Raw genomic sequence first — 23,901 nt, 5'->3', positions numbered from 1 at the left:
GCAGATGATTTTTCATTTATTTCTAGTCCTAAGCTAGCAAGCTATCTTATCCCTTGAGCTATAGCCAATACTTTTATATTACCAAACAATAGTGATATATACAATTAAAAGATCATATTCGATTTATCATTTGAATTTTTCATATTGGCTTAATTCTTTAAAGTCCTCAGTATAGTAAATGTGTATACTGGGGTTTGACATTTTGAGCACTATCCATTGTCCAATCATTTAATCATCACTATCCCTTTTTCATTTAGGTATGGTTAAATCTACTTAGTTCTTAATAACTAATCCTAAGATCTAAGGAAGAACTATTCTAAAAATTATGCAATTCCTTTTGGTACCAATTCTTCCTTGGGTCCTAAGGAGTTTGTTTTCTTGACTACCCATACCATCTTCCTTTCTTTGCCTTTAGCGTCTCTGAAAGGGCAAGTGTACCAAATTTGGCCTTTTCTTTCACAATATGAGCAAGTTTTGAATGTATGTGAAAGATTTGGCTTATTAACCTTATTTTTACTTGATGAGGCATAAAAATTGTTATGATCATGGGATTTATAAGATAAACCTGAATCCTTTTAAAAAATCTATTTCTTTTAATTCCTAAGGATTTATTGAAGTTATCTTTTTCACTTGTAAATTTGCAAATTATTCTAGAATAATCTTCCACCTTTCCCTCTAAGTTAGTGATTTTCAAATCCTTTTCTTTTTCTAAGGTAGCATGAAATTCTTTTAAATCTTCTAGTTGTTTTGTCCAACTTTTATTTTCATTTTTCAAAATTATGTTCCTTTTTGATATCTTTATTAGAATCTTGTGAGCCTTAAATAACTCCTTTTGTAGTTCCTCATAAGATGACATGCTTTCATTATTAGATTCATCACATTATTCATCACAAGATTTATCATAGAATTCCTCACAAGTAGGGGTGAGCAAACGGTCGGTTCGGCCCAATTCGGTTAATTAACTGAATTAACCAAAAATTTTGGTTAAAGAATAGTGTTAACCGAACTGACCGAACCATTGGGCCTTACCGAATTGAACCCGACCGAATTTATTTTCGGGTAATTCGGTTAACCTAATTTAACCGAGAAATGAGGGAAGGGGGAATCGGGAAGGTGAATCCAGAACAAGGGAAGGGGGAAGTCAGGAAGGAGTCGGGGGAGACGATTGAGCTCGGGTGAGCTTGACGCCGATGACGATGAGGAGTCAGGGGTGGTTCTCGGTGAGTTGGTCTGTGCACGAGAGAAGAAAAAAAGAATGAGAGGGAGCTTGTGTGCTGGTGACGATGGCTGGCCAGTGGCGACGGCGATGGCAATGGGTGTAGGTGATGGCATCACGTGAAGATGGTGGTGCCGTGGTGCGGAGCAGTGAGCTCAGGTGAGCGAGAGAGAGGCAGTGACTCAATGAGGGCTTCCGACTTTAGAGAGCAGTGACTGTGTTGCACTGTTAGTGATGATGGCTGACGACGGCGACAACGATGGCGATGGACACAGATGAAGGCATCGCGTGAAGATGGTGCCTGGTGGTGCAGAGGAGCTCAGGTGAGCGAGAGAAAGGCAGTGAGGGACTTACGACTTACGAGTTCTGACTTCTGTGAGACTGAGAGCAGTGAGACTGTGAGAGTGTGAGACTGAGAGTATGAGAGGGAATGAGTGAAATCAGATTTTAATTTACTAATTTATATTTAAAATTTAATTAATTCATAAATCGGTTAATTGGTTAACCAAATTAATATTCTCCATTAACCGAATTGAAACCCGATTAACCGAAATATTGGAAAACATAACCGAACCGACCAAACCAAATTTTTTAACCAAACCGAACCGACCAATTTCAGTCGGTTAATTCAGTTTTCCTTGAATTATGCTCACCCCTAATCACAAGAATCATTACATGAATCATTAAATGAGGTAGAAGGAGATACGTGTACCTCTTCATCTTCTAATGCTATCAAGCAACAATTTGCTGCTTCTTGATCACTTGAGTCCGAATCATCCCACGTGGTAGCCTTTTTCTCATCGGTTCCTTCACATGTATTTTCTAGTTCTTCCCATATCTCCTTAGCACTTTGACAACTCATGATCCTAATAAATTCATTAGTGGCTAAAGCACAATACAATATGTTCATAGCAATAAAATTTATTTGCATTAAATCAATGTTGTTTTCAAATCCTTTTCTTTTTGGAGGAATTCGCTGGCTTGATGTTTATTTTTTCTTTGTTGTTTTCAGTTTATTTCTTCTGGTGATCCAGAGTTTTCTCAGGGGATGTCTTAAATTCGCCTTTCTGTAAATTCTTTTCCTACTAATTAAATCTTCTTTTGCCATTCCAAAAAAAAAAGGAAAAATTAGTCCGGTCCAATACCATTTAGTCCAATCTAGTTATGCAAAACCTTGCAAATACACATCTGAAAGGTAGCCGCTGTAAGCTGCCAATGTGTTTTTTCTTTCCTGGCTAAACCAATCTGATGGAGTAGATCGAACCCACCAACTGATTATAGGAGTAGTAATTCCTCTAAGGTTAAAAAATGGAGTCCCATCTATTTGATCAAGAATACCTAAACTGATGTGTTGCTTCCACTATTTTTTTTTTTTCAATCAAAATTATCCTTCTTTAATACTAAACCATGAGGAGAACAATCATCACTAGTATGTCATGAATCCAAGCTATATCCCATACTTGTGCTGGATTACGATCTCTTTTACAAATGCAATCTGACACAATTTCATGAAAGCAGAAAGATTGCAGAGAAAAAAAGTGAAAACCAGAGAGATGAATGAAGAGGAAGTTGAAAACAGAGAGCTGCGAGAATGCTTCTCTTTTTCTTATTTAGCCTGTTGTACTCATAGGGATATATATATACACATACAACTGAATAACAGATCAATTGAATAACTAAACAACTAAATAACTGAACAAAAGAAACAACAGAAAAAAAGTTGGAGTAGCAGCAGCAGCAGATAACAGAAAAGAATACTTATATTTTTACATGCCCCCTCAAGATGGAGTATGAATATTATGAATACCCATCTTGGACAAAATACTGCTGAAAGCTTGAGAACCCAGTGCCTTTGTAAAGATACCAGCCAGTTGACATTCTGTTTTGACAAGCATACTTTTGATGACACCTTGTTGAATAAGTTGCCGAATAAAATGACAATCCACCTCGATATGTTTTGTTCGCTCATGATATACTAGGTTAGCAGCAATGTGGATGAGGAATGTCAAGTTCACGGAATAGTTAAAGCATCCAAACGATTTCTGAACCTGCTGTATCCCATAGCGCTGCATTCTGATTCTGCAGAGGAATGAGAAATGACGGTCTGTTTCTTAGATTTCCAAGCCACAAGAGAATCACCAATGAAAACACAAATCCCTGTTACTAAACGTCTAGTGTCAACACAACCTGCCCAATCAGAGTCTGAAAAAAATTTCAGATGTGTTAAAGAAGAATTGGAGTAGAACAATCCTTGTGATGATGCACCTTTAATGTATCTCGAAACACTTATAGCAGCATCAAGATGTGGTTTTCTTGGTTCATTCAAGAATTGGCTGACAACTTGTACTGAGTAAGAGATATCAGGCCTTGTAACTGTGAGATAAAGTAATCGACCAATTAATCTCCTATAATGTGTAACATCAGTCAATAAATCACCTTCATACTGAGAGAGTTTTAAATGGGGATCCATTGGAAAGTTTGCTGGCTTAGCTGCTAACATTCCAGCAACTTCTAACAAATCAAGTGCATATTTTCGTTGGCACACTGAAATACCTTGTTTTGCTTGAGAGATTTCCAAGCCAAGAAAATATTTTAGAGGACCTAAGCCCTTTAATTTGAACTTAGTATTTAAGAATGATGTAAATTCTGGAATTGGTGATGCAGCATTAGAAACAAGCACGATATCATCCACGTAAACCAATAGAGCAATAAAAAAGTTCTAGTCTTCTTGATGAACATAGATTTATCTGCTTCAGACTGAATAAATCCATCAGAAATCAGAGTATTGGAGAGCTTGGAGAACCGTTTTCTCGAGGCCTGTTTTAAACCATAAAGAGAATTATTTAAACGCAAAACTTGTGATTATGATGAAGTATGATAACCTGGAGGAATGGTCATGTATACTTCTTCTTCAAGGTCCCCATGTAAAAAGGCATTATTTACATCTAGTTGATGTAAATACCAGTTATGAATAGCTGCCAGAGCTAATATTGATCTCACTGTGCTCATCTTCACAATAGGTGAAAAAGTCTCTTGATAGTCAATCCCCTCACATTGCGTAAAACACTAAAACCCTTTGCAACCAGACTAGCCTTATATCGCTCAATGCTTCCATCAGCCTTATGTTTCACTTTATAACCCACTTGCATCCTACGGGAGTCTTTTCTGTCGGTAGATTAGTGAGAGTCCAGGTTTTATTTTCCTTAAGTGCCCTAATTTCAACATTCATGGCATCACATCAATGTGCGACTTTAGAAGCTTCTTGAAAACTACGAGGCTGGTGATGCATGGATAATGCTAGTGTAAAACATTTGTGAGATGAAGACAAACGATGATAAGATAGAACTGAAGAAAAGGGATACAGTGTACCTGATGAGCAAGATTCATCCTTGAAGTGGTCTGCAGCATTACAATGAAAGTCCTTTAAATAACTGGCATGTTTCCTATGTCTAGTAGACCTTCGTGGAATGAAAGGAATGTTGACAGGTGGTAGTGAGTGGTCTGTAGGATCGGAAAGGGTGTTGTCTACTGAGGGTGACTCATTGTGATGTGTATCTGGCTCTGTAGAAACTGAAATAGGAATTGTATATATGGTAGGAAAATTGAAGATGGAGTAATAGAATCTGTAGGAAAAGGACTTGATTGTGCTTGTGGATGATTCTGCGAGTTTTGACCATTAAAGATGTTATCATGACATTCGTACTCAGGCATAGGATTTGGGATTATTGGAGTAAGAGGTGTGTCTGTGTGAGCCTGTTTATTGGAAACAAGGGGAAAGATGGTTTCATGAAAAACCACATTACGAGATACAAAAATTGTCTTTGAATGCAAGTCATATAAGTTGTAACCCTTAATGCCATGAGGATAGCCAATAAAAATACATGCCTTTGCTCGAGGATCAAACTTTGATCTGTTTTGACTAAGTGTTGAGGCATAACAAAAACAGCCAAGAATATGTAATTGATCATATAAGGGTGGCTTTCCAAATAACATCTCATATGGTGACTTGCCTTTTAAAACTGAAGATGGTGTTCTATTAATCAAATATATGGCTGTAAGGATACAATCCCCCCAAAATTTTAAGGGTAGGAAGCTTGAAACATTGAGGCTCGAGCTACATTTAATAGGTGCTGGTGTTTTCGTTCAACGACAGCATTTTGCTGAGGCGTTTCCACACAACTCAAATGATGAATAATTCCTTTTGATTGGAAAAACTCTTTCATATTAAATTTAGAACCATTATCTGATCTTAATACTTTGATTGTGGTTTCAAATTGAGTGGAAATTAATTGAACAAAATACTGTAGAATGGACCGTGTCTGAGATTTTTGTGCCATAAGGAATGACCATGTACTTCGAGTGTAATCATCTATAATAGTAAAAAAATATCGAGAACCATCCATTACACGTGGAAAAAGGACCCCAAATATCACAGTGTATCATTTAAAAAGGTTTTGTTGTATGGATTGAACTTGGTTTGAATGATAACTTGTGTTGTTTTGCTAATGGGCATATGTGACAGATATGAAGACTACCTTTATTTATGCTTGGAATGTCATTATGTAACAAAGATAGTTTTGAACCAGAAGGGTGTCCCAAGCGACAATGCCAAAGATCTTTTTCAGACAAATCAAAATTCATACAATGAACTGAATATGAAAAAAGAAGTAGCTATAGCAGATTTTGATTCCGGAAGGTCCTTAGATCCAGGTAACAGCAAGTAATAAAGTCCTTTAGTTGCTTTGCCCACTCCAATTATCTTCTTGCTCACAAGGTCTTGTATATAACAGTGTGAAGGAGTAAAATACAGCCATAAGTGTGAGTTGGAAGTCAATTTGCTAATTAAAAGAAGATTGAAATTAAATGCAGGGACACACAACACATCAGTTAAGCATAAATCATTAGAAAGCTTAACAGTACCAATATGAGTGGACTCAACCTTTTGTCCGTTTGGAAGTTGAACTTTAGATGTAATACGAGAGTAAGTATAAAACATAGATGCCAAATGTATGATGTGATCAGTGGCCCCCATATCAATGATCCAAGGGCTGATTTTATCAGACTGAAAAACAGAAAAGATACTAGGCAAGGACCTAATACCTGACATGGAATATGTGGTGTTGTTATTTACAGCAAAGGTAGATGACGAAGATGAAGAGTTAGGAGCCTTGAGGAGACTTAGAAGCTGCTCACATTGCTCTGGAGTAAAAGGATAAGAATTTACTGCACTAACTAAATCTTTATCAGCAATGACTTGATGAGCAGAAGTAGTATATCTACTCGGGAGGGTAACCATGTAGTTTATAACATTTGTCAGCTGTGTGATTCTCATGACCACAATGAGAACATGGCCCCTTCTGCTTGTTATTTTTCTGATATCTTTGCTGATGTGCATTTGAAGAATAAGTCTTACTCAACATTGCTGCAGATTCAATGGAAGGCACATGCCCTGCAACAGCTCGTTGACGCTCTTCCTGAACAATTAGTGCATACACCTTGCTGATTGAAGGCAGTGGATCACTTAACAATATTTGTCCATGAATTTGTGAATATGTATCATTTAACCCCATAAGAAATTGCAGCACATAATCGCATGGTAAAGAACACTTGACGCAATTTCTCTGGAAACATCATGCAAGAGCCATGAAAGAATCATTGCATTACATTTTGATCAAGCTGCAGACAAAGGATCTTCATCCTTAGGCTTGGATATCGTACCATTTATAAAACCATATTTGTTTTTGGCTGATAAAGCCAATATTATGGCACGCCTCCAACTGGGATAATCATCATATCCAATCAATTGCTAAGAAACTAGAAGTGAACCAAGGTTTTCACCATGATGCATAAAATAAGGATTAGATGAATCATTTTCAGAGGATGAAGTAAAGGAAGGCATGGAAAAAGAAACACGAGAAAGAAAGAGAATTGAAAAGCTGAATGTGTTTTCTTCAAGAAAGAAGAAACACAAGATTTTACAATTTGCAATCTGCTATCCCTGATACCATTTCATGAATGCAATCTGACACAATTTCATGAAAGCAGAAAGATTGCAGAGGAAAAAAAATTAAAACCAGAGAGATGAATGATGAGGAAGCTGAAACGTTCTAAATATTGAAGATTTGGGTGACACATCCTAGAATGCCATAACAAAAGTTCATTCTTTCTAGAGATAGATATAGAATCACAAATTATAGTATTATATTGTTTACTCAAGCATGCCTCCTCAAAGTAGTAGAATCCTTCATACGCCTTAGCAGTGCCAATCGTCTTCCTCGATGATAGATCCTGAAAAACACAATGAGATGAAACAAATTTAGCAAAGCAATTGGAGTCTTTTGTTAACTGGCTAATAGATAACAAATTGCAAGATAACTTGGGAACATGGAGGACACATTTTAAAGTTAAAGAGTCAGATATGCGAATACTTCGTTTACAGGCGACTGGTGAGAGAGAACCATCTGCAATTTTGACTCTCAGATTTCCAGCATATGATGAATAAGATGAAAACAATTGATAAGAACTAGTCATATGATCAGATGCACCCGAGTCAATTATCCATGGTGATTTGTAACAGGATATAGTATTTAAGGCTGACAAATAATTACCTCGGTGAGCCAGAAAACCAGTGGAAGATTGACCCGATGTTTGAATCGAGGAAATCATTTTATACAGTTAATCCAACTGCTCAGGGCTGAACGCACTACTTGAAATATTATTGGTTTTTTCACCTTGTGGTTTTTCAGTTGAACAATTAGCAGTAGCTTGATACCCACGATTTTTTTGATATTGTCTCAGCTTCCAATCTGCAGTTTTCCATGAATCTCCTAGCAGGTGTCTTTTGAATGTCCTGACTTTCGACAATGTTCGCACCAAATTTTTCCTTTATATGACCTTTGTCCAAAATCGGAGCCCGAGCCTGCATGATGTTTTAACATTAGGGCCGAAACTTCAGGCCCCATGTCTTTTCGGGTTAGGGCTGAAATTTTAGGTGCGTTGTGCGTCTTCAACATCACCTTGCGGCGACTCTCCTCACGCCGCACCTCTGCGAAGACCTCCCGAGTCAAAGGTAGGGGATGCTGGCCAAGGATCCTCCCTCGTACATCATCCAGGTCGCGATTGAGACTTGTCAAAAAACTTGAACACCCTCTCATTCTCGAGGCGTCGCTTGTACCGTATGCTGTCGCCGGAGCACTCCCACTCTTCATCGATGCTGAGGTCAAGCTCTTACCAGAGGGTGGTCATCTCCATGAAGTACTCGGTGACCTCCCTTTCTCCTTGCTGCAGTTGCCACAGTCGGGTCTTAATCTCAAAGATTTGGGAGTAACTTTTGCAATTAGAGTATGTCTCATGAACTACGTCCTAGACATCCTTCCCCGTTGGAAGGAACAAGTATATCTTGCCGATTGAGGGCTTCATCGAAGTTATGAGCCACGCTGTCCCCATGGAATTCTCGGCTTTCCATTGTTGCAAAGTTGCGATGTCGGTTGTAGCGGGCTTCTTCCGTTCGCCGGTAAGGTATAATAACCTCCATTTTCCTTCAATCACTAGTTTAATGGACTGAGCCCATTCATGGAAATTTTTTCCGTTCAATTTCTCCACCGAGAGTGGAAAGGCCGTGTTGTCTAGCCCCTGCAAACTCACGGTTGAGATGATGTCAGGGTTGCCGTCGAGAGTTTCTGAGGAACTCGACCCTCTGCTGTTGACGGCGTCGTCTGCCATAGTTAGCTAAGGTTTAGAAACCCTAACTCTGATACCATGTAAGCAAAATTCTATATGAATAATTCTTCAATTCACATATATACATCCCAATCTTTTATAATACAATCAACTAATCTAAATAAGGAAATAGTCTCCCTACAGAATAAAATACAATAAAATAAAATCTCCTATGTTTATCCACCTATCTAATTTATTCATTATTCACAAAGATACTTGAGATTTTAACACCAACTATCAGACATGAAAGGATGGTCCACCCAGGAAGTCTCTTAAATGTACTCACTATGGCAAAGAGGGTCATACTGTAGATTGATGCTACTACATCCATGACTTCCCTCCAGGGCCTCATAACTCTAAACCCAATCTGGGTTCCTAGCATAGTGCTTATCAGGATTTTTCAAATCCATCTACCAGCAGCCTTCCTTTCACCCCTGAACAGTAGCAACAACTTTTGGCCATTCTCAACAACTCCATTCCCTCTCAACCCATGGCACACCATGTAGGTAGTGTCAAATCTTCATTGTCAGGTAAATCCGATAATGATCTCTTATGGATTCTAGACAGTGGCGCAACCGATCATATGGTTTGCTCACCCACTACTCTCACCCAATCTTTCCCAGTACATGGTCGTACTGTTCAATTACCGGATGGATCTCATGCCACCATCACTCATATTGGATCATTTCACTTCTCTTCCAATCTTATTTTAGACAATGTCCTTTGTGTCCCAAATTTTCATTTCAACTTAATTTCTGTCCGTAAATTATGTAAAATCCATTATTGTCTCATTATTTTTTCTTTTGATTTTTGTTTCATTCAAGACCTACACTTGATGAAGATGATTGGGATGGGAACTGAGTGGGACGACTTATATCACTTCACCAACACCAGAAATGCTTACTATCAGGTGGTTACATCCACATCCACTTCCCAACTTTGGCACCGCCATTTGGGTCATCTGTCAAATAAAAATATGTATTTTTTTTCCAATAAAATCCCAGAAATTTGTTGTTCCAATTCAGATTCATGTTTAATTTGTCCATTGGCCAAACAAACTTGTGTACATTTTCCATCTAGTTCCATTTCTTCTCTTAAACCTTTTTACTTGTTGCATGTTGACATTTAGGAGAGCCATCGTTTCTCTTCCACTACTGGTGCATACTATTTTCTCACCATTGTTGATGACTATACCTAGGTACTGTTGTACCTGAGTTTACTTAATGCGCCAAAAATCTAACACCCGCTGTCTTTTGAAATCCTTCATCCACCTTATCGAAAATCAATTCTCCACCACCATAAAAATTATTCGAAGTGATAATGGGCCTGAGTTTGACATGCCCTCATTCTATGCTCCCAAAGGCATTATACATCAAACCAATTACGTCAACACTCCTCACAAAATGGAGTAGTTGAACGCAAACATCGTCACCTTCTTAATGTTGCTCGTGCAATAATTTTTCTAGCCCATATGCCTAAACACTTTTAGGGGATGCCATTCTCACCGCAACTTATCTTATTAACCAAACCCCCTCTCTTGTTTTAGGTGGTTTTTCTCCTTATGAAAGATTGCATAATGTCAAACTTGCATATAACCATCTGTGAGACTTTGGATGCTTATGCTTTGCTTCCACTCACTCGCAAAACCCATCTAAATTCTATCTCAAAGCATCTTGATGTGCTTTTCTTGATTATCCATATGGTCAACAGGGCTACCAACTTTATAAACTTGCAACACATAAAATCTTTGTGTCTTGAGATGTTCTCTTTCATGAAAATTCCTTCCCTTTTGCATCATCTACTCCCGAACCCATGGAACCTGTCCTACCTTGTCCTATTCTTTCTCTTGACAACATCACTTAAATTCCACCTTCGTCACCATCTTCACCGCCTACCTCTCCTCCGTCCTCATCTAATCCTTTACGCTCTTCTCCACCACCCCAATGATCCAGTCGTCCTACTTAGCCACCGACATACTAGCAATTTTTTCATGTGGAACAGGTTTTGCCGTCTCAGCCTGCTCAATCATTTGACACTGCAATGGTCTGTTCGTTAGGTAATGTTGTTTGCAAATGCACAGCAATGAAAGCCCTCACAACCTCATGAATTAATCAACAAACAAGCAATGCAATCACTCAATGATGAACTATACTGAATAAGTAATCACTCATAAAGAGAATTAATGAAAGCAACAATGAAAGACACAAGATTTACATGGTTCAACAATGTGCCTACGCCCATGGGAGCAGCAACTGAATTTTCCATTATGAACAATGTCAAACTTACAATTAGGGTTAAAAAATATGACTATATACAAACCCTATGCGTATAGGAATCTTAAATCTTATCTAAACCATCCTTGTAGCAATCCCTGGAGGAAAATCCTCCAATCCCCGCAATCTACTGATCTCCAAATTCAAAAATTGTAACTTACGCCAAACGAAACCGTCGACGGTATAGGCCAAACCATCGATGGTTTGAAGCTAAGAAGAACTCCCTGCATTTTGATTGGAACCGTCGACGGTTACCCTGCAAACCATCAACGGTTATCCTTCATCTTGTAGACTTCTCTATTGTTCCTCGCTTCACGATGGTTTCCTAGTACATGCATTCCACTCAAAATATGAGCCACATCCCCAACAATCCCCACCTTGGCAAATATTCACCACCTAGGAGAAAAATGAAAGCACAATCGCTACTCCAGCTAGGATAGTAGATTGGGGCCGCCTCCCGTCTAATACCTAGAGACGTAAACCAAGTCCAAGTAACGCTTGAACTTGCCCGTGGTAACAGGAACTCTACATAGCTGAACACCCTGCTCCTTGAACGATCTTTTAAACCACAATGCTACCTTGGCAACCTCAGCCACTGCTAAGTACTCTGATCCAGTTGTAACTAGTGCAACCTGAGATTGTACCCTAAACTTTCAACAATTAGGCCTTCCCGCAACAAACCCCGTCGTAGGCCTCCTGTCATTCAAGTCCCATGTGTAGTATGCATCTGCAAACCTCACAATTGACTGATCACTTTGTTGCCCGTGGAAGTGCCCCATTGCACTGGTGTAGGAAACCTTTAACATGTCCCGAATATCACCGCCCGTCCTTAAGTACTGAGCAGTAGACTGTTTACTTTGATTCGCCAACGGTGTACCGATGATTGGTTTAACATTAACCATGCTAAACCTCTCAAACACCTGATCCACAAAACCACCCTGAGATAGCCATAATCTCCCTGTAGTTTTACTCACATAGCTACCTTGAGATAATCTCAATCTCCCTATAGCTTTATAGTTACGAATCTCCAACCCAAGAATCCTTTTGGTAGCACCCAAAACTTTCATGTCAACTTCCTTTCCCAACATAGTCTCCAACTGATTAATCTTAGTTGGAACCTTCCCAACAATTAGCATATCACTCACATAAAACAACAAAAATTGCCCACTTGCATCCTATCTCTCTCTCCCCCTCTAGGAGTTCCACCAACCCCCACGTCTGAGTCTTATACAGTAACTTCATCTCCTCAACCATGACACCTATCCACCTACCCTTCTTGGCCGTGAACTGCCTTCTGAAAAGTAGTAGGATCCTTCTTGGTAGTAATTAATGCATAAGTCATCAGATCAAATTTATACTAGGGCAGTAGCCTGATAGTGCATTTGAGCCAATTGTGATCTTGTTGGTCTCTTGAGCTTGAACTTCTTATATTATGACCAATGTCATCTTTGCCCCGAGTCTGTAATTCCACCTGCATCATAATATCCTTTGTGCTCTAATTTATACTGTGATACTGTAAGTCTCTCGAGCTAGAACTCCTTATACTTATGCCCTAAGTCTCCAACTCCACCTGCACAACATGCTCATTGCTGCTGCAGCCATGGTTTTAAATAACGGCCGTTACGTAGCGTAACGGCCGATACGTAACGGAAATCAGAGGGCCCGAAACCGATACGGGCCGATATCGCGGTTCGGAAAAAATTCACGGCCGTAACGGCCGTTACGGAGGCGTAACGGCACGTAACGGCCGATACTCCAACGTTACATGTCGTAACGTCCGTTACGGACCATTACATGGCCGACAGGTAGCATATTCGCTGACGGGCAGCAGGCAGCAACGCTGCTTTCCCCCTCTCCCCAGTCCCCACACCCATCTGCCATTCAAAGGCTAAAAAGGAAAGTTACAAACTGACCTTGAAAATTTGTTGGCCTTCGGCAATAAGAAGGCTTCGAGGCTACTGAGCAGATCTACTCAGAATTGCAGACTTGCAGTTCCAGGCTTCCAGTTCCAGCAACTTGGCGAGTCACCGGCGACGGAAAAAGGTCTGCAGCAGCTCCGCCAGTCATCGCAGTCGGCACCTTCCTCCGCCAGTCGTCGCAGTCGCACCAGCCAGCCCTCTCGATTTCAGCTTCGGAGACTCGGAGCTTGGAGTCATCGCTGGCTCGCTGCTTTTGCTTCGCTCCTCGACTGTTCGAGGCTCCTCTGAGTTCCCTCGAATCCCTCCTCTCTCTCGGTCTGACTCGACTACAGGAGCCTCAGCGTATGAGACACTCTAACACCCACAGCACTTTTCATTATGTTTTTTTTGTTTTTTAAATTATATTTTGTTGCACCACAGGCCACAGCCCTTTTCATTCCTTTCATTCTGTTTATTTTTTAAAATTATATTTTGTTGTAAAATAGGTTTTGTTAAATTGAATTAAAAAAAAAGTAATTTAATAGAGTAAAAAATTAGAAATCATTAATAATTATGTAAAATAAAATTTTTTCTTAATTTATAAATATTTTAATTGTATTATATTTTTTAAAAGATAATTATGAAAATTAATTCCATGACATAGCAAGCAATTATTAATATTATATAATTAATATTTTTTAAGGTTAGTAAATAATTAATATTTACCAATAATAATTGAAGCCTTTTTTATAATAATATTTGAATATCAATAATCCACTACTGCATTCACCATCTAAACAAAGCATTAAAATAATGTATGTACACAAGACATCCATGTGATGGCATTTTATATTATCTAGGCTTAATTGAGCTCTATTTTTCACCATTCTTAAAGAATTCCAAGGAATACTCTGCACAATATTATAATATTAGTCTTAGGATTTGCCAAACTTATAGAAATAAAATTAATTCATGGCACCAATTGGCTAACATACTATTTATGTCAGCTGGATAAAGTGGTCATTTTGATAAAGAAGATATCATATTCACTCCCATCTATTGAAAAAATATTAAATAATATTCATATTATAAAAGAAAAAAAAATTAAATAACATCTGTCACCCATTTTTGTTTACATGTGTATCTAATTGCCATTTCTTGAGTAGGTTGACCCTGTTTATTAATATTTTAAGTTTTAAAACATTATTTTGACCTTAAATTTAATATTAGGTAAAATAAATGTTTACATCTATTTTTTGTTTTTAGTTATCAAATAAAGTAAAAATTAATAACTTAATAAAAAAAAATTAATCTAATAGTTAATACATTAATAAATTTGATTTTTACTAATTACTACTAGAATTTGTAGAAAATTTTAATTTTAATCCATATACTGAGAAAATGTTTTAAAAAATTAAATAGTCAATTGTAATGTATGGATCTCTATTTGTGATGCTATGATGTATATGAAAATAGAGTAAAAATCTTTTTCACCTGTTAATTTCTTATAGTTATAAATGAAAATAAAATCAAGTTATAAAAATAATGAAAATATCTTTTTAAAGATAAAGGAATATATTTTTTTTTGTAATAAAATATCTAATATTTTATAATTTGTTTATTAATATAAAATAATAAACATTACTTATTATTTTTAATCAAATATATACTTATTTTTACTTTCAGTATTTAAATAGGATATTTTAGTACTTATTAGTATATTTACTAAATTACTAATTATATTATTCCTGTCATTGTAGAAGGTTGTAAGTTGTGTAACTTTTATTTTCTTAATTTTGTGTAGAGATCTCAAATTATTAAGTCTACAATATGTCACGTTGATAGAGGAAATGCAAACTTAACCTAGTGAAGATATGGATGGCATTTTGGTACTGCGGTATAGACGGTAATAGACATGTTATTATGTTGAAATTATGGTGGAAGATAATAAAAGGGGGCCATTACAGCTTGAAACAACACTGGCACATAAAAAGGGTCAAGTAGCTGGATGCTCAAATTGACCACACAAGTAAAGAGAAACAAATGAGAAACATCACAACAGTATGCTGAAGAAAGTAAAAGAGATAAACAAAAAAGGCCAGAAGAGCAGAAGACCCAAATTAGAGGAGATTTTGAGGAATTTGAGCGATGAAGAGACTTGCGAAGAAGAAAGTATGAGTTTGCTCGACACAGAAAGCATTGCTGATCACAACAACAATGGGAAGATAGACCAAGATTCGAGCAAGAACAACTGGAAGGGTAATATTTATGAAAGGGGAGGTGGCTCTGGCAGTGGTGCTACCAGTGGTTTCAATAGAGCAGGAGCTCGATCTTATAGATGGTCGAGAAGCTGGGAGGTGTGGAGACATGGATCACCTGATGCCCGGAAGCTAGATAAGGCAGATGGAATCATCTTTGAGAAAGAAGCAAGGCAACAAGTTGCGAAAAACCAACACTTCAACACAAAAGTACTGAAAGGTTAAGAGTAAATTAGGAAAGCGGTTGGAAACTTCTATTTATAATCGGATTCAAGAGGAAGTAGTGACTCTCCTTATGCAGGCCTATGCTGATATTGAGCAGAGGTTGGAAAGGGGTGAAGGGGGTCCATCCCATATGAGATATCTGAAATTTTATTTGGTAGAGCAAGAGTTAATGAAATGAAAAATTATATAGCTCTTTGCGGAATTTGGACGGAAAGAGGTTGTTGTAACACTTATGTGTGATGGTTGGTCAGGACCAACTCGAAAACAATTAAAACTTTTTAGTTTATTGTTGATAGATGGCACCTGTTTCATAAATCAGTTGATTGACTCTGATGTGCCTAAGCAGAACAGCGAATATTATTTCAGGTAATGTTCTAATTTTCATTGTATATACAAATAGTATTATGGACGTGCATTGTTTTGTTAATTAAATCAGTAATGATTGAATTATATAATTCATTTTTCAGATAATGGATGAGGTGGTTTGAAGGAATTGGAGAGGAGAATATGTTGTTCAAGTAAGTGACTGATTAATGAAGCTGCAATGATCTGCAGGAGGAAAATTATCAATGCCAGAGAGAGGCCAATCCTAGGACAGCATGTGAGCTCATGGCAGTAGACCTTATTCTTGAGATATTGGTTAAGAAAAGGAACGTGAAGAGTCTTAGAAGATGCAAAAGAACAATAACCTCATTTATGTACAACCACCCATGGACAGTAATTTCATGAAGAAATTCACAAATAATAGAGAGTTTAATTCGCCCTGGCCACACTCGATTTCCACAAATTTCATTGCTTTGCGAGACTATTTGTCAGGCTCATATAAACAAGCACTAAGGGAAAGGTACATCTGATGCTTGGGCAAAAAACTCAAAGGTTTTGGAAAAAAATGGCAAAAATCAGGCCCAGCATATGATTCAAAGAAATTATCTTAGGCAAAAGAGTTTTGGCAAAAGGCCTCGAGATAATTTAAGTGGCAAGAACCCTTGAGTGAAAAGTTCTTAAATGGTGATGGTGATGAAAAACCCAACCATGGGCTCATATACGAGGCAATTGATAGGCGAAGTTGGGCCATTTAAAAAGATTGCCCGTTTACAAAGACTTTGGAAAATTATTGACAACCGGTGGAGTTTTCAGGTGCACAAGATTTGCACGCTGCTGGTAAGTGTAAAATAAAAAATACAATTTCTTATTATTTATACTTTTAAATTATGATAGTTGCATTAGAAAAAATAGATTAATATGTTCTAAATTTAAGGTAGGGTATTTTTTGAACCCACAATTTCTTATGGTGCCCCACCTCTCTGAAAGTTGCTAGAGACAGGCATGGATGGACGTTAAATAGTGATAACCAAGTTGGGTACCCGATATAGATACTCAAATTCGGGGGCAATTAATCAAGTAAGTATTTGTTCCATTAAATTGAATAATGAATTGTTCTAGTATTCCTGTCATCTTTCAAGAAAATTATTAAACATCAATTAATTAATTATATTTCACAATCATCATTTTTTAGTTGTTCATATCGAGGATAGGCAGGAGACTTTTGGAAACCCCGGTTGGTCTCAAAGGGCATGAAACAACAAAATCCTGTCGGTAAATATGGCTATTATAGCTAAATAGATTGGAAAATTACTCTATTGTCTCTCGTTGGTTACACAATTTGACTTTTGAAATACGATATACTGAAAACATAAAACTCTTTTAAACATGCAGCGAATGGTGGATTCATGATGGCGTGGGGCTCCTGAGCTCCAAAGAATAGCATAGAGGTCTAGCCAGCCCACATCAGCTTCGAACTGTGAGCGTAATTGGAGCACCTTTAGCATCATCCATACGAAAACAAGAAATAGGAATGATAAAAGTATATGAAGACACAAAAACTTGTTTTCTACATTACAACATGAGGTTTTAAGTTAAGACGTACAATGAGAAGGAAGCCAACGAGGGAAATGAAGAGTGTTTCAATCCTAGCAATTTGGCACTACATTTGCGAACGAAGATTTGATCATTTAAGTCAATGGTTAGAGGAGGAGCGAGGACACCCTATCGATGGTCAGGGACCAATTCAAATTGGTTAAATGAAGAGGTTGGTGGACTACAGAAGGAGGTGATCAACCCAACAATAAAACGCGCATGATGAGTAAGGTTCAAGCCCTGGAACGACACAAAGTGATACACTCTTGGTTTGGCCCAACCAAGTGAGATGATTGGTAATAGTGGTGCGGGACGCTGGGGGGTGGGGGGGGTTGGCAAGGGTGGTGGTGGAGCGGCGCGGTTGTGTAGAATATAATTTGGATATGATACAGGGAATCATTTGGAAGGGATATATATCCTTATGATCCTTATGGACTAAATGGACATACCTGAAACTTATGACTTGGGGTATTCCTCCAGGGAACCACAACTTCAAATCCCAACAGGCAGAGGAGGCTGCTCGTGGTGACCCTAGCAGATTCACTGAAGATTCATATGGTGGTGGTTCCGTAGTTTTGGCGACTTTGTTTAGATGGTTCATCATCACAATCTTTGGATCTCATCAGCATATCCACATTATGCATCTCGTGACTCACATTTTATCCCGTGGATTAGGAATTCGGATTAGGGAGTCTTATTCTACACACTACCCAGAGCCAGCTCCTGCCCGCAACTTATAGACCAGTTCTGCAGGAGAATTTTCATCACCAGACATTTTCAAGAGACCAACAAAAATGATTGCATAACTTGGGTTCATTCAAACTATTATTTCCACAGGATGGGAGATAATTTTCCCATTTTTTTCCCAGAATCTCAAGATGACAGATGACAAATATTGAAGACCCTCCACGTCATTCTTTTGGTGGTGACCATGTGTTAATATAATTTGTAATTTGTAGTCATGTATTTTCAATTATTTATTTGGATAGTTGATATATTCACTTGTTAAATTTCATGTATGTGTATGTGATATTGAGTATTAAGGTCTATTGAGTAGTGATTCATTTTTAGTAACTTATGACTTCTTAAATTAATTGATTCTTACATTTCTACATCTTTTACTCATTAAAGTAATGTAAATATAAAAAAAAATGCTTTTTTTGTAAACAGCGCACGTAAATTAATATAAAATCATTAAGCCTATTAAAAAGCATTTTAGGTTGAATTGAAAGCCTTCAAAATTCTTAATAAAAAAATCATGTAGTAATGGATGTCATGCCTTATTTTTTAAGTTTCGCATGGTTGTGGCATGCAGGAAAAAAATTCACGGAACGTTCGCCGCCTCCCTGTTACGTAACACCCGCGGTTCTCCCGGAGACCGCGACACCCGCGACCGTTTCGCGACGTTACCCGCGACCGCCGATTTCGAACTCATGGCTGCAGCTTCTGGCAACCAGTTTCTTTTCATATACCTGGAGTACGCTGTGCCATGACTTTAACATCAAAAATCACGTCTCCACCGATCACACCCGGTTTGGCAGTGGATCACCAAACTTGAAACCTATCTTTCTTTACCCAAAAAAATGTACCGTTGATACATTACACAATCTTAGATCCCTTCGCACTAGAAACGATGAAAGTGAATAAGTGCATGACTGGACTTCCAACTCTCTCAAACAAGCAAGTCTAATCACATAACTATCCAAGCTCTCTGCAATTTTCCATCCAGTGGTATCTTTGGCGATTGATTAATCGAGAAAAACTCATCATACTCACTGCTTTATAAGACGTCCTTGCAAACACTGAATATACACCATGCCATGCCGCAAAAACTCTTGAAACACAGTGTATGCACTCTATTTTGACCGAGGAACTATATCCCCGGTCTGTACTCCCACCTCCAGCCACAAGTTATAACCTAACAAACATCTCCAACTTGTGCCGCACTGAGAGACCCCAGATCGTAGGACAAACTCATTAAATACCCAATTTCAACTTGTGGTGTGATATTGCCCTCACCGACACCAAACATCCAAAAACCATCCATTTTGTTGTGTGGTTGGTTTCACCCACCAACATTTGACTATTATCTGATTCATAACTTTAGTTGACAGCTCCACTTCACAACTATGGTTCAAGAAGTCCCATAGCGATTCCCCTGCAACCTCATTCCATTATAACATTGAGAGCCTTTACACACCTTCATTGTCTCACCTTCAGACTTGTAACCTATAACCCGTTTATAATCCCCAAGTGCTCAATGAATCACATTCGAGTCTGGGAGATTAGGTACATGCTTACACTAAATAACGTCCTTACCCATATTCATCATACAGCCTGATTCTGATAGCCTTAGTCCGGATAACTTGCTAGACATACATCGTTTCCCAAATCAGAACGGAACCAGAACTCATTAATTGTAAGTGGTGAACTAGGCTTGTTGGGTGTCAGTGAAAAGAAAATGCCCGAGGTCTAGGACCCAGTTTTGTGGGTGTTTTGAACCGATTGAAGAGGAAAAATCTCACAATCACTGCTCCTGAGTCTCCTTATTCGCACTAAATAGCAAATTTTGAAGAACCCGCTTTGCTTTGCTTTCCCTCTCCCACGCTGGACACCCAATTTTATGTGCCCTATTTTTCCTGTAGTTAAAAACAGTGAATAGTTCTTCTCCTCTTGGATGAGACTGAGAGTTATTACCACTCTTTGATCTAGGACTTGCCTCTCACACAATCTGTGATTTACCTTTCACCACGAGCCTTTCATCTTGTGAACCCTTACCCTTTATCGCTTTCATGTGCTTCTTTCGCTCTCTCTCTTCTATATCTCCTTCTCTGGAGGAGAGAGGTGGGGACAGCTAGCGGCGAAGGCAGGTTACGCTGTGCGGTGCGAGAGAGAGAAGAGGCGGAGGGGTGGACAGAAGTCGGGAGGTGAGGGTGGCGAATGGAGGGAGGGAGGCACCCCATGTGGTAGAGAAGGCAAGGTAGCACAGACGCGGAGCACAGCGACGTGAAGAGCGAACGTAACGGGAGAGCTGCGAGAGGAGAGGCGCGAGCAGGCGAGGAAAGGAGAAGACAGACGGGGAGTGGCGGAGAGGAGGGGAGAGGAAGAGGGGGATGAGGGGGGGGAGAGGAGAGGTAGGCAGCGGACAGAGGTGAGCGGGGCGTGGCGGGCGGAGGACGGACGGGGAGTCGTGAGAGGAGGCGGAGAGGAAAGATACGAAGAGGATGGACGAGAGGATGATGGAAAGGAAAGAGGAAAAGAGGAGTATGGGAGGGAGAAGAGAGAGAGGAGAGGGAGAGAAAAGGAAAGGAGAGAGAGAGAGGAGGAGAGAAGGGAGGAGGAGAGAGAGGAGATGATGGAGGAGAGAGAGAGAGAGGGGACCCGCTCTGAGAGGCAGGAGAGAGAGTCCAGGACTAGGAAACGACGCCGGAGCGCAGCAAGGAGCAGATGAGGAGGCGAGAGGAGGGCGGGCGGCGGCGCACCGAGCGTGCGAGGGCCGGTGGGACGACGGGGCGGCGAGCGGAGGCCGGGGGGGAAGCTGAGCGCGCGGGCGGGGAAGGTAGGGAAGAGAGGGCGAAGAGCGAGGAGGCACCACGGAGGGAGGAGTCGGAAGGGGAGAGCGAGAGGAAGAGGAGAAGGAAGCAGGAGGAGAGGGAGGAGAGCAGGGGAAGAGGGGGGGGAGGAGGGAGTCAAGAGAGGTGAGAGGAGAGGGAAGGGAGTAGATAGGAGAGGGAGAGGGAAGGAGGAGGAGAGGAGAGGGATGAGAGAGAGGGGAGGGAGAAGCGAGAGTGCGACAGAGGAGAAGAGGAGGAGGGGGGAGGGGGGGGGGGTGAGATAGAGGAGGGGAGACGACGGTAGAGGAGGAGAGGAGAGGAGGGGGAAGGGGAAGAGGATGCAAGCGGAGGAGGAGGGAGGAAGAGGGGATGAGCGAGGGAGGAGGAGGTGAAGGGAGGAGGAGAGGGAGAGGATGGAGGGGGGAGGCGAGGAGAGGAGGGAGGAGAGAGATGGAGGGATGGGAGAGGAGGGGGAGAGAGGAAGAGGGGAGAGGAGAGTAGGAGATGGATGAGGGAGAGCTGGAAGGAGAGACGGCAAGAGGAAGGCAAGAGGGAGGAAGGGAGGAGTTAGGGAGAGGGAAGGAGGGAAGAGAAGTGTAGGAAAGGAGAGAGAGGAAAGAGAGGGAGGGATAGGGGATGGAGGGGGAGGAAGGAGGCGAGGGAGAAGAGGGAGATGGAGAAAGGAGAGGAGGGGAGAGAAGATACGGAGGAGAGGGATAGGAGGGAGGGGTAGGAGGGAGGAGAGAAGAGGAGGGAGGGGAGGAAGAAGTTAAAGGAGGGAGCAGAGGGGAAGAGAGGGGGAGAGAGAGAGTAGAAGATGAGGAGGAGAGAGGGGCGGAGAGAGGGAGAGAAGAGGGAGAGCGAGGGAGAGTGAGGGAGGAGGGAAGGCGGGGGTAGAGGAGGCAGGGGAGGAGAAAGGGTAAGAGAGAGGAAAGAGGGCGAGGGCGAGGAGGAGGGGGCGGAGGAGGGGAAAGGAGGAAGACGGAGCGGAGCGAGAAAGAGAGGGAAAGGAGAGTGGAGGGGAAGATAGAGACGAGAGGAGGAGGAGAGAGCGAGGAGAAGAGGAGCGAAGGAGTGAGAGAGGAGGATGGAGCGACAGGAGGGAGGCTGGCAGGAGGCTGAAGAGCGGGAGGGGGGGAGGAGAGGGGGGCGGCGGGGGACAGGGCGGGAGGAGGGCCGGAGGAGGAGGAGAGATTGAGGGAGGAGGGGAGGAGAGGAGAGGAGGAGAAGAAGAGAGGGAAGAAGGGAAGAGAGGAGAGGTGGATGAGAGCAGAGAGGATGAGGGAGAGGCGAGGGAGGAGAGGAAGATGGAGGAGAGGAGAGAGGAGGAGGAGGAGGAGGAAGGGCGGGAGAAGAGAGAGGGTAAGCTGTATTGTTTCTTCTCTCTTACTTCTCTCCTCTACTTCTCTCTTTCTCTCTTTCTCATTTCTCCTTTTCTATTCTTCGCTTATCATCTTCTCGATCTTTCTTCTTTCTCTCTTCTTATGGACAACCCAGAAAATGCACTCCGTGATGTCCTCCAACCTCCACGGTTTTCTTTCCCCCATGTCAGAGTCGTAGTAAACCAATATCTCGTACAGTAGGTGACGTAGGTAGGGAGTTCAACAGCATCAACGCTTTGTTTTTCTTCCTCGAATTGCACATCAACTCGAACATGAGTGCAGAGTGAAGAGCACTATATGATTTTGATTGAACTTGAATGTGTTAATGTGCTGAGTCAAATCCGACCCCTCTACCATTTTAAGTCAAGGATTTTTGATCCCTTTAAGAACAACTTGTTCATAATGAGTGGAAATTGTACCGGGACGCCGCTTCGCCGCTCAATTTCGGCCAACACCCCACAACCGCTGCTCTTAACTGGTTAAGGGTAATATTCCTTATCCCCGACATGATACAACACGTTATTGGCCATCGGCCAAACCATAACCTGATGATCGTGGGAAATAGCTTCACACTTCCAGTCATTCCAAATTGCAAGGACAGGCGTTCCGGCTTCTTTTTTCGTTGGTTATATATTATATAAATTAGTGTATACTAGAGGATAGCATTCTCCATACTTGGCTTTTTTTGACTAGCAAGTTAGAGGTTGGAAGGTACGCTCACCCAATGTGCCAAAGTCTCCAAATTCTCCGTTCCATAGTAGAATTATTAACAAGAACCTAGTAGAAGGAAAGCCCAGCCATGTCGTGAGAAACCAAATAATAAAATGTCTGATATACTAATTGGTTTATTCGAGCATGAATAAGTATCATAGGTAGCGGAAAAAGGTCCCTCACCAAAGACGCTACGAAATGAATCAGCAAAAAAAAGCAAATTGGGCAATTTTTCACTCAAGAATGAACTATACCAAATAAGCAAGCAAGCACTCACAAAGAAGAATCACTGCAAAGTAGTAACAATTCAAATAAACAAGAGTTACATGGTAGACAATGTGCCTAAGTTCGACGGGGGGTAAGAGAAGCAGCAACTAGCAGCCAAAAGAGCAAACGCAGCAAGCAGAAGCAGCCGCTAAGCCAACAGCCAGAAGCCAACTCTAACAATGTAAATTTTTCACTATGAATAATGTAAAAGCTGTTTACAATTGGGTTAAAAACTGATCTATATACGAACCTTTTATGGCTTGTTGGATGCGTACAAAAAACTCTGTTAGTCTTTATATTAAAACCATACCTTTTTATTTTTTTTATTAGCATCCGGAGGAAATATCCTTGATCCCCCCAACCCAAATTGACGGAGTTCCAAATAAAAATAGTAACCTTCACCGAGCGAAACCCTCGTTGATTGAAGTAAAAAAAAAAACTCCTATATTCCTTGAAACCGTCGACGGTACCATTTGCCAAA

The 23,901-nt window shown here is 40.4% G+C and overlaps 2 protein-coding genes across 5 annotated transcripts in view; one reads left to right on the top strand and one right to left on the bottom strand.

Moving 5' to 3' along the window:
* LOC131145174 (uncharacterized) overlaps positions 1-23,901 on the top strand; it is a 79,475-nt gene that overhangs the window by 15,169 nt on the left and 40,405 nt on the right. The gene's annotated exons all lie outside the window — the stretch shown is intronic.
* The window catches only part of LOC131145199 (uncharacterized), a 34,413-nt gene continuing 13,297 nt past the window's right edge, over positions 2,786-23,901 (bottom strand). The window contains exon 2 of one of the 3 annotated variants that reach the window (XR_009134020.1): positions 2,786-3,295. The gene's annotated coding sequence lies outside the window, so the exon portion shown is untranslated. Of the gene's footprint in view, positions 7,505-23,901 lie in introns of all 3 variants that reach the window. The other 2 variants (XR_009134019.1, XR_009134021.1) reach the window with 2 other exon arrangements.

The sequence above is a fragment of the Malania oleifera genome, chromosome 1, assembly GCF_029873635.1.
Source record: "Malania oleifera isolate guangnan ecotype guangnan chromosome 1, ASM2987363v1, whole genome shotgun sequence".
Classification (NCBI taxonomy): domain Eukaryota; kingdom Viridiplantae; phylum Streptophyta; class Magnoliopsida; order Santalales; family Ximeniaceae; genus Malania; species Malania oleifera.
This window is presented reverse-complemented; position numbering and strand designations above follow the sequence as displayed.